We start from the raw sequence: 12,323 nt of genomic DNA, 5'->3' as shown, positions 1-12,323 counted from the left end.
TGGGGGCCTCTGCACTGAGCCCTTGTGCTGCAGGTTCCAGGCCTGCTCCTGGGGCCTCTCCAGGAGCCCAGCATCAGCACTCCCGGGAACGCTCCCTGTCCCTAGGCCCTCTGACACCTGCCGCCCCTGCAGGGAAAGCCCTTCAAAGCTCTCCTCCACTCTCCTGAATCGAGGTGCTGCCTCTGTCCCCCCAGACTCTCGTGCTTACCCCTCTCTCACGCGGGCAACTGGGCCGGTCAGGGGTTCAGATGACAATTGCTCCCCAAAAACCAGGCCTTGCAGAAATCAAGTCCCAACTGCTGTAATTCTCAGAGAGATCTAACTTATTTTTAAACATTTTAATTACCACGCTTTAAAAATGTAATTGCCGCACTAAAGCGTTTCGAGAGGCAGCTGTGCGTCTTCTGCTCTCTGTTCCGTGGGGTTATTTCACGGCCACGCGGCTCCCTGCTGAAGCACGATTTATGGAAACGAGGAGCCGGTAATCCATGCAAACGGCTGCGAGGGCCAGTGCAGGGGACGCTCGGGCCCCGTACGGAAAGCTGCAAGCACCTTGGTCAAGCGCCCGTCACACTCATCCCCAAGCCCCCGACGGTGACAGAGCAAGGATGGCCTGGCCGTTTCTGCCGCTGGAGTCAGTCAGCTGGGCAGCGTGGTCTGCAGCCCCCCGACTCAGCTGGCCCCCCTTTCTTCAGGGGTGCTATGGCCTGAATGTGTCCCCCAAATTCATGTGTTGAAGCCCTGGCCCCCTAATGTGACGGCTTTAGGAAGTGGGGCCTTGAGAGGTGGTCAGATCGTGGCAGGGGACCCCCATCATGGGATTGGTGCCCTTATGAGAAGAAACACCACAGAGCTCGCTCGTCTCTGCCGTGCAAGGACACAGCATCTGCATCCAAGAAGCAGCCTGTCTCCAGAACCTGGTCTCGCCACGCCCCTGACCTCGGACCCCCAGCCTCCAGATCGTCTCTTGTTTATGCCACCCCATCTGGGTGTCTCGTTAAGGCACCAAATCGACTAAGATGGGCGTTTCTCCCAGTACACTGTTTGCTGTCCCAACTCCCCCTCATCATCCATGTCCCAGAGAACCAGCCTGTGACCTAGAGTCCTGGGAAACACCCACTTGGTCCCATCAGAGGCCTGCAATAGGTACGGGGAGGCGAGGCACATGCGTTCCTTCAAGTATGAGCTCATCTTCCCCAGAGGAGCCGCAGCGTGAGGCTCGTGGCTGCTGCGCGGTGCCTCAGTGCTGGGACAGAAGACACCCCCCACCTCCGTGGAGATGGAAGAAGTCAAAATGCAAACCTTACTCATCAGGATATTTATCAGCGGGAAAGCCCCCATTTGCACCGACGGAAGTGAGCGTCACACATGCGTGGCCACGGCTCTGCACCCATGAGCTGTGTCTGCCCCTTCCCCTTTCTCTGCCTCCTCCTCCAGCCGCCACGAGACCTCCATGTGCTGGCCTTGGAGCCCCACACCCCCTCTCCAGAGGGACTGCCCTGAGCAGCAGGTCCACACCCCTGGCTCCGCATCCAGTCGGCAGACTCCAGACCTTTCTGGTCTCCAGCTCTTTCAAAAGCCTCACCGTCTAGCCCTCATCTTTGACCCCAGACAGAGGTGTGACCCACAACACCCACCACACCCATCCTGTGGGTCTCTCTTCCAAGTGTGTTCTGAAACTACGCAGGGTCCACACCACACTGCCCTCTCCCTGAGCCCCTCGGAGCCTCTCGGCTGAGCTGAGCTCTGTCTGCCCAGCTGAGCCCATTTCCACAAATGATTCTGTTGTAAACTCTAAGTCATATGATGTCGCTTCTCTGTTTAAACTCCTGAGTGTTTCCCACTGAACTTAGAATGAATCCGGGTAGCGATGGCGGCCTCCGAGGTCCCCACCACCACCCTGACCCCATGCCGTCCACTCTCCACACTGCCTTCTCTGTCCTTTTAAAGGCCACGCCTGTTACTTCCTCAGGACCTCTGCACCTGCTGTGCCCTTGCTGGGAGCCTCTGGTGTTGGTGGCCTGGCCAGCTCCCTGTAGGCCTCTCTGATGCCATCTCCTTGGGAGCCCTCCCTGACATCCTGCTGAAATAGGACCCTCTCTCCTGCTCACACATGCAGACACTCCCCATCACGTTCCTCGTTTGTCTACTTGTAACACAAGCAACCTGGGAAATGATATTGTTTGTGGATGGGCACATAAACGTGCATGTGCCCAGAGTCCTGGCGGTTCTCGGGCACCCACTCGAGAGAGCACATGTGAGTGGGCAGTGGCTGCGCGGAGGGGAGCTCTCCCCAGCCTTGGGGCCGCGCACCGCAGACCAGAACCTCAGACCCTCTGGAATCACTCCCGCCCTCCCACGTGAGCCCAGCCCTGCATGGCCTGCACCGTTCACAACCACAACCCACCTTTCCTGATCCACCCTTCACTTCCTAGGCCTCCGACGCCAACAGCCTGTGGCTTTGAGAATCTTCATTTCCACCAATTGAAAGTTTTATCTTCACTCCCGGGGACCAAAGGATGTCAGCATCCTGCCCTGCCTCACTCCTCCTCAAATCCTGCCTGACCCCATCAGCGGTCGGCTCGAGGCACAGGCACACGGCTTAGAAGACCGCACTGGGGCATTTTGATCCCAACTGGCTTCACTGGAACATTCTATCAGCTGGAAACAGGAGCAATGATAACACTTCACGGGTGTCATGAATTTTACTTGTGCTGCAAGGCCAGAGGGGCTTTCCGTGCGCTATCTTATTTAATCTTCTCGACATTTGTAGGCAGCAGGCATTGGCCCATGGCACAGACGTGGGACCCGGCATAGACAGTTTGTCAACGTCGGACGACAAGAAGTGACCAGGAAGACGGGGCATCTCGCTTATCATGAGGTGCACTGCGGACCCCACCAGTTCCTTCTTGTTCCTGTCTTGGAGCCGAAGCTCCCTGGAGTCCCAGGCGCAGAGGGACACGCCCAGCTCGGGAAGTGCAGCGTGGACCAGGGGCCCTGTGGGCAGGAGCCACAAACTCTCGGGGGCTGTGGTCCCCCACCCATTGCCTGGCTCTGGGCACAACCTGGCTGCTGTGTGCATGAAGGCCCCGTGCACTCTCCCCTGAGATCAGGGCTCTGTTCCCATGAGCATGAACCCGACACATATACTGTAGGTTTTCAGGGGCGAATGTTGGCTAGCTGCCTTTTCTTGGCCCTCTGGGTGGCCCTGGAGACTCTGTGCTCTAATTCCAGGTGACAGGAGCAGAGAATCCTGAGGGGGTGGGCTCTGTCTGAAAACACCTCCTCCGAGGGCTTCTTCAGGGCTGACCTCTGACATGGCACACCCACCTCGACCCCCTTCACAGCTCTGGGTGTCCCCCGAGGCTCCAAGTGCTTTGCTGACAGTGGCCCACGCGGGCACCTTCCTCAGAGAACCGGCTTGGGTGCTCGGGCACTGGAGACCCTCATCAGAGCAGAAACAGCCTGACGCCGAGGCTCTGCCTTGAGATGAAGTGCGGCAACTACGAGGAGCAGTTGACGTCCTGGAGCTCCCACTAGCCGTCCGGAGGCACTTCCCCAGGTCAGCCCCGCCCGGCTGCTCCCCCGCCCACCCTGCTGCCCCTGGTCCCTCCAGGACGCTTCCTAATGAATTGCTCACCCCTGAATCCTTGTGTCAGGGTTGCTTCTGAGGGAACCCCACCTACCACACATGGTTAAAACCTTCCTGAAACTTTCAGGCTCCTGGTCAAATGCCTTTCTCTGGTCTCTCCTAGGAGGAAGGCGCAGGTGCGCACAGATGGCGAAGATGAAGAAATGAAAGTGTTTCCCCAAGCTTGCCCGCTGAACGAGTCATAATGCTACATCAAAACCACCCCGTCTGACATCCGTGCAGCTTGAAATTATATCCAATAGTGCCCGGCGGACATATAAGTGTGATTAACAATAGAGTTAGGCCAATCGTTTCTACGTCTCCTTCAAAAATATTATAAGAAACGAGGCCATATGGCTTCTTAATAAAAATCGTAAAGCTGCTTAGCCGGAGCTTGGACACAAACCTGAGTCATTTCCAGAACCATCTTCTAAGCGGCCGCCTGAGCGGAGGTGGAGGTGGGACTTCCCATGGACCGGACAGAAGTGGAGAGGACTCTGCTAAAGGAGGTCCCAGCACATGTCCCCTGGCTGCCAACGCTGCTGCTGTGGCCACCACTGTAAATGACCGATCATAGTGGAACAGCCACGGAGCCCAGCTCACACTGCCACACGGGTATGTGATGTGGGACCTGGGGGCCCCTTTTAGGTCCAGGGGCCCCTGTGTCTCAGCTGTAAGTGGAGAAGTGCTCACCTCACTGGGTGTTTGTGCAAACACTAGAATGGGGCGTGTTTGCGACGGCACCTGGTCCTTCAGACGGCCTGAGGGCGTGTCGAGTCAGGCTCCTCCTGCCCATCCCAGTCTCCGACTTTCATCTCTTCCTCTTTTCATGAAGTGGTGGTAAATCTGAGTTCAGTAAAATCTCTTCAGCTCTGAAAATGTATCGAATGTTTGTTTCCGTGAGTGCAGGGGTTCAGTTCATGTCAGGGTTGAATCTTCACACAGGGTGCTACATTTTAATAACTAGACTTTCTAAATAATGTAATTAACTTCTGTGTTGTTTAGGTCCAGGTTTTGACGTGTTGTGTTTACAACAGTTTAAAAGAGGTAGTTTTAATAAGCCACACGTACATCCTAAAAGCCTTTGTTAGACTCTGTGCAGCCCCAGCAAGGGAGCTCCGCTGTGCAACCTCAGAGGAAACGAAGATGAGTTACGGCGTTCCAAGGAGAGGGGAGCATCCAGGACCCCACACTGTCCGCAAAAGAGATGCACTAGTTTTGTTCTATTTGGTTATGAAGAACAAACTCATTTTGTATTGGCTGGAATAAATTTCTTAGCAGTATGACATTAGGAAGAGCGGAGAACATGGACATTCCGAATACAAAATTGACGGAGGCTCTTCTGTGAGCTATGCTACTGCTGGGCTGTGCAGCTACGCTAGTCTTGCTACTGAAAGTCCGTCAAGAATAGGAGACCTGGAGGGAAATCTCTGCAGCACACATTCTGAGACTAAAATTAGTCCTGAGCACTAGTAGGCTTTGTTATGGAAACATTTTATGAAATAATTATGTCCAAAAAGTGAGTATTGTGAATCCATTCAGAAATCTCTAGACAGCTGCATTATCTGTGTATTGTAGATAAGGTTTGAATTGGTTCTTATGTTCCTTTTTTATTTTTTCAAAGTAAAATCACACAGTTCTTTCTTTTTAGTGTCTATGTGAGAGGAGGGAGAGCATTTCCACTCTGAGCTGTATGGGATAGGAAATGTGATGTCACAGAACGGTGAGGGGTGGCCCGGGGGCTGTAAAGCTCACTTCCTGGGCTCCATGGTCACCACCAGCATCCTGTCCTGCATTACCAATGAATTTTCACTTTTGCATCTCTAAAAGGAGAGACCTTAAGGGAAAAAGACATTTAGGGATGGATTGAACAAATAGCATCCACCTAAAAACTTAGATCTCTGTAAGCCATTTTTTTGAGGACAAATCAAAAGATATATTTCAAAGAAAATAACATGCCCTAGAGAGAAGGTTCACAGGGTTTTTTGTAGAGGACCAGCTGGTGGATGTTTAGGCTCTGAGGGCTGTGTTATCGCCCTCGAGGCTGCTGCTGTGTAAACCAGTCACAGACTCACACGACACATGGGGCTGTGCCTTGGTAGGACCTTATTCACAAGCACTGGGCTTGGAGATTCGTTATCATTTTAACATATCATGAAATATTATTCTTCTTTTGACTTTTTAACCATATAAAGGAAATATAATTTTATATGACCTCTTATTTGTTTAGAATTTTTTCATAAGTGCAAGAGCTATATGGAGAAAATTATCAAAAGATATCAAAGACGACCAAGTAATTGAAGCAGCACGGCGTGAGAACAGAGGAGGGCACGATGGGGCGGGTTCAGGGATGTGATGACGTCACTTCCTCCAGACGTATTTAAAGACTCGACTGATGCTGATCTAGACCCTGGGGGGGAAATTACAAACCGTATCTGGAAAACCAAAGGCAAGGAATAGCCAACACATTCCTGAAGTGGAGGAAGGTAGTGTCACTGGCCCCAGTAGATAGCGAGACTTAACCATGAATCTGTGATAATGCTCCGTACATGACTGAGGAGCTGGCGTTAGGAACGGAAAGATGACCTAGTGGTCATCACCAGGAGCCCAGAAGCAGCAGTACTGACCAGTACTGGTCAGCCCTGGGGGGACTCCTGCTTCCTCCCACACAACCTGTGCCAGGGAACTAACGGCTTCTATGTGAAAAACGTCGTTAAAAATTTTTTAAAGAATATACAGGAGCCTGTCTTCATGTAGGAATTTTGAAACAAAACTCTGTAAGTTTTTCAGCTTTTTGTTTTACGTTTAGGTCTATGGTCCATTTTGAGCCAATTTTCGTGTGAGATACAAGATCTGTGTCTGGGTTCTTCTTTTGTGCATCCGTGCGCCCGATTATTGCAGCAGCGTTTGTTGAAAAGACAATCTTTGCTCCACTGAGCTGCCTTTGCTCCTTCGTCAGCGTCAGTGATGCTGTGTGTGTGGGTCTGTTCCTGGCTCTCCACTCTGTATCATTGATCCACGCGTCTATTCATTCATCGGCACAGCGCTGTTTTGATAATTGTAGCTTTATAGCAGGTTTCCAAGCAGGCCGTCTCAGTCCTCTGACTCCGTCCTTCCCCTTCAGAGCGGGGCTGGCTGTTCCAGGTCCACTGACTTTCCATATAAATTTTACTATCAGTTTGTTGATAGCCGTAAAATAGCTGGCTGGGGTTTTGATGAGAATTGTGTTGAATCTATAGATCAAACTGGGAAGAACTGACGTCTTAATGATACTGAGTTTTCTGGCCCGTGAACAGAAACGTCTCTCCATTCATTTAGACCTTGTTCGATTTATTTCATCAGAATCCTGTAGTTTTCCACAGACAGATCATGTACATATTGTGTAATGTTTATAACTAAGTATTTTATGGTTTTGGTGCTATGAAAAATGTTATTTTTTTAATTTCCATTGTTCATCGCTGGTATATAAAGAAGCACTTGACTTTCGTATACCGACCTTGTATCTTAGGACGTTGCTGCGCTTGCTGGCTAATGGTTGACACAGCTGGATTCTTGTCTACCACGTTTGTGACTGTTTCTATTTGTTCCACCCGTTCTTTATTTCTTTCTCTCGTCTTTCTGCCTTCCTTGTATTTAATTGAGATTTTCCTATGATTCCATTTTATTTCCTCTCTTAGCATATTACAATATACAGTTTGTATAAACCCAAGTCCAGGTAGGTAACTTATACAGATTATTCCCAATCCCCCCATCGCTTGCAACAATGTTGCCATTCATGTCACTTATCCTTAAGCTGTGACCACCTGATACGTTGTTACTATTACTACTGTACACAGTTATCTTTTGTACCATTTACAAGTTATAAATAAAAATTTTCTTAGTCCTTTATTATTTATTCCTTCTCCCACTTCTCTCCCTTTCTTCATGTAGATCCAAGCACCTGACTCATGTCCTTTTCTTTCCCACCAAAGAACTTCTGATATTTCTTGCAGAGCAAGTCCGCTGGCTATTAATTCTCTCAGTTTTTTGTTTGTTGGTCTGTTTTTCTGACGGATTCTTTCCTTCTGTACTTTTGGAGGATAATTTCACTGGATGTAGAATTCTAGGATGGTGTTTTTTTCTCACAACACTGGAGATATTTAACTCCACGCTGTATTTGCTGGCATGGTTTCTGAGAAGTCCGTAATTCTTATCTTTGTTCTTCTCTAGTTGAAGTGTGATTTCTTCTGGCATCTTTCAAAACTTTCTCTTTGCCTTTGGTTTTCTGCAGCTTGGAGGGGTGCATGCACGTGCACGTGCCTGTTTTGTTTTTCTCTTGAATTTCTGAGCTTACTGGAGCTGCAGTTTGGGGTCTGTCATTGAATTTGGGAAGTTGTTGGTCATTATTACTCCAGATGTTTCTTCTGTTTTCTTTTTTATTCTCCTTCTGACACTCCTATTATGCATTATGTGACATCTTTTTAAAATTGTCGCACAGTTCTTGGATGTTTTGTTCCACTTTATTTTTCTTTTTCTTTGCCCTTCAGGTTGGGAAGTTTGTACCCACTTGGAGCTCACGGATTCTTCCTCGGCCGTGTCTGGTCTCATGCTGAGCCAGCAAAGGGCCTCCTGCGCTTCCACCACATGGTGTCGATTTTACTCCCCTGGGGCTTCCATCTCACTGCTGACGTTACCCATTGGTTAATGTTCTCCACTGTTTCCACTAGAGCCCGTAACAGATTAACCACAGATGTTTGAGTTCCCATCATCCCAACACCTGTGTTTTATCCATTCTCACGATTGGTTTATCGCCACAGACTGTGTTTTTTCTTCCCTTTTAACTTGCCTTGTATTTTTTTTGTTGAATTGCAGATGTGTTGTGTTAGGTAATGGGAACTGAGGGATATTGAGGATGAGAACTAATTCAGTCTTGCTAGAGGTTGGGCAGAATGTACTGGTTGCTGGAGATGTAGGTGCCAGAAGCTTCTACCCTCCAGTGACCTTGATTCTGACCACGCCTGACTGAGTTCCCCCAAGTGTCCTCGTCAGGGTGAGCCTGTGCCTGCCGCTCTCTCGTCTGCAGCCCACCATCACACGGTCCCTATGGGGTGATGGTAAAGGGGGGGGGGAGCCCTCTATGAGCTGCTGATTAAATCTCATGCTTTTAGTGACCTGGGACCCTGGGCTGGGACCTTCATAAGCATTTCCCCAGGGGCACAGCATCTCCCTGCCCCTGGCTGACTCTCTTCCTTGGCTTTGCCAGTCCTCACCTAGTTCCCGGAAACCTAGATCCCTACTGACCTTGGCTTCCCCCTGGGTGACACGGTCAGGACGGGGCTGATGTGGGAAATGCCCTTCTCCCAGGTCGAGTGAAGCTCTGGTGAAACCCTCCCCCCGAGAATCACCTTTGATCTGGAGAATGTATTTCACCAGACCGATTCCTCTCCCCCTGCTAGAGACACGGGGGAATTTTCTTTGTTCTTCATTGTGAGAACCTCTGGGGGGCATGGAGAGAAAGCCCATGAAACTTTGGGGGTCCCCTGAGATTGTGGCCCCAGGACTTCCTCGCCTTCCAGACGGTCCACACTCAGCCTCCAGCAATCCATTAAAATCCAAAAAATAACTCAATAACTTCCCAGGAATACAAGAAAAATCCTGACAGCAGACCTAAAATGAAATGGAATCCTAAAAAAGGGTGAAAGGTTAAAAAGAAAGAAAGAAAACGGCAGTTACAAAGCACTAAAAAGTATGTTGTTTGTTAGATAAGAGTTCAGATTCAGATTCAGGCAATTTTAGAGATAAGATTTTTCGCCAAACTTCCACACTTACCAAAATACAACCTTGTAAATCTATAGGATGTTATCTCCAGGACCTAGGAGGCAAAGAGCCAAAATAAACTATCAAAATACAACCTTGTAAATCTATAGGATGTTATCTCCAGGACCTAGGAAGCAAAGAGCCAAAATAAACTATCGCCAAAGACATAGCGACCGAAGACATAATAAAAATTTAGAGATGATTCTGCAAAATGATGCGAAGACTTTACACTGGAAACTATTGAAACAACATTGTTAAGACGTCAGTTATCTCCAAATTGGCCTATAAATTCAATGCGATCCCAATAGAACCCCAGCAGGATATTTGGCAGAAACTGGCAAGCACATTCTAAAATTTGCTTTTAGAATTTGGAAATGTGAAAAATCTAGGGCAGTTGAAGCACTCTTGAAAAAATCAGAACATTTGCAAACTTAGTCTGCATGACTTCATGAATAATCATAAAAAGCCACATTCATCAGACTTCTGCTATCTGTAAAGGAAGGATAAAGAGGCACACGGAACAGAAAAGAAATTCTGGAAAAGATTCTTCGGACATCTGTTGTTCCCAGAGATCAACAAAGGCCGCACTGAGATGCAGAGAGGAAGCATGGCCTTCCGCCTCAATTGTTGGGGCAGCTGGACACCCACAGGGAAAAAACACTCTGACGCCCACCGTGATCCTCTAATAGTTTTCAAAATGGATCATAGACCTACGTGTACAAAATATTTCAGAGGTAAATGTTGGCAACTGTTTTTTATCACTTTGAGGTAGGCAAATAGTTCTTACACACATGGCGGGGGTGGGGAAGATAACCATAAGGAAAAACAGGTGAATGAGACTTCGCTAAATTTATGAAATTCTTTCCCTAAAACACACCAATAAGAGCAAAAAGCAACCCATCAAGCGGGGTGAGATAGTCACAACACGTGCACCTGACAGAGAAGGGTACCCAGACCCATGAGGAGCCTCAGGAAACAGAGAAGATGGCGTCGGGCGTCCTGGGAGCCTCCGGAAGGCGGTCACACAGGCGGCCACTCAGCAGGAAGGTCCAGCCCCATCCTGGCAGGCAGACACTCAGAGTTGACGTGTTTGAATTAACAGCACGTTAAAACAGTGACGCAAATACAACTATTTGGCCAGAAAGGGCCCTCATGTCTTGTGAGGAGCAGCGTGTGACCTTTTAGACAAGCCCGTGGAGGACCTGGCGCACGGGACCCTTCTTCATAGCGGCAAACCCCAGGGCACACGGAGGGAGAAGGGGGTTGAGGGTTGTGCCCAGAAGTCCCTGCTTCTCGCAGCAGGTGGAGGAAGTGCTAGACACGGCTCCTACTCCCTCCTCTGGGATTCTTGTGTGTGTCTGTAGGTGTGAACATGTGTGGTGTGTGTGCATGTGTGTTGTGTGCACATGTGCTCTGTGTGTGCGCATGTGCCCACCCTCACCCCTCCCCCATGCCTTGCTCTCTGTGAGAGGTCTGTCTGTAGGGGGCTGGAGCTCCCAAGGTGCCCAAGTCAGGACAGCAGACGGTCCCAGGACTCGGCTTCTCCCGGTGTTCTGTGGTCAATGGCTGGTGGAGGAGGAACAAGAGGATGCCCAGGGGCTTCACTCACCCCCCATGGACCTGAGCATCAGGCTGCCCTGTCCCCGGGACTTTGCCTTCCTGTCCCATCAGAGGGTCTGTCTCCAGGGAGCATCTCCTTAACTAACCCCATGCCCAGAAGTCCTCATCCCAGGACGGGCTCTCAGAGAGCCCGACCTGAGACCTTTGGCTTGGGGTGTAGGGAGCTGTTTCTGCTGAACATTTCGAAATTCTATAACAGTAAAAGGCAAATCTATTTTTTCCTTTATTTTTTGTAACTTCTTTTATCTGTTTAAAATAAACCAAAAGAAATGTGCTGTGATTGAAAACCATTTAAACAAATGCACACATTGCACACTCAGGATCAAGAAGCAAATATTCCACAGAAGGAGGCAGAGTGTGGTTGGTACGCAGTGATGTATATGCTGCTGTCCAGGGTTCTGAGGAAAGTATGTTCTTTTTACAAGCAAACACGCCCCTGTTGTAGTTAAATCTCAGGACACATATTGGACCACGAATCTTGTCTCTTCAGGTGCTTCAACACAGAATGGAAGTGAAACAAAGAAAGTCCCTTCCTTTCTTTCTTTTTAAATTTGTTGATAGCTGGTTTAATCTGCAGCAATTTTTGCAACATCAAAATGACGCAGACAAGGAATGCAAGTATCAACTAAATCTAAAATCCTGGCACACTGTAATTCATTCAAAAACAGAAAAAGGAAAAGAAAAGGAATAGCGAAAAGCCACCAGTATGAAAATGGGCTCCACATTTCTTTCTGTTGATGTGATGGGTGAGAAGTCGGGGGACTGTGGATTCCCAAGGAAAGTAAACAATCATGGGAGCCCCACAGAGCCACGCAATCTCCTGAAATGCTTCCTGGGTTTTTATTGGTCCAAACCACGGATAAAATGCCCCAGTTTATTCTCTCCAGGATTCCAGCAGCTTGTGACAACCAGACAGTGGTTGCGATGGCGGCCCCTCCATGCTCTCCTCGCTCCGTATGGTGCATGAATTCAAGGGGACGTTGAGACCCACTGGAAATATCACGAGCATTGAAGTTCATCTAGTCATGCGGAAATAACACCAGGGTTCCAAAATTGTACTCATCTGAAAATGTTCCATTTTAGGAACGAGCTGCAGCATCGCTAATGGAAGAGGCTCTGTGTTAAATATAAAAGAATGAAATCAAAACAAAACCTGAAAAAACAGCGGCGACAGCCATCAGATGGCGGAATAAGACGCCCCTTGTCACATCCCAGCAACATCAACTCGGCATCCATCACAGTCAGAAGTGCCCCGGTGGGAGCTATGGGGTCCAGC

Source organism: Equus przewalskii, chromosome 5 (assembly GCF_037783145.1).
Source record: "Equus przewalskii isolate Varuska chromosome 5, EquPr2, whole genome shotgun sequence".
In the NCBI taxonomy this organism is placed as follows: domain Eukaryota; kingdom Metazoa; phylum Chordata; class Mammalia; order Perissodactyla; family Equidae; genus Equus; species Equus przewalskii.
This window is presented reverse-complemented; position numbering follows the sequence as displayed.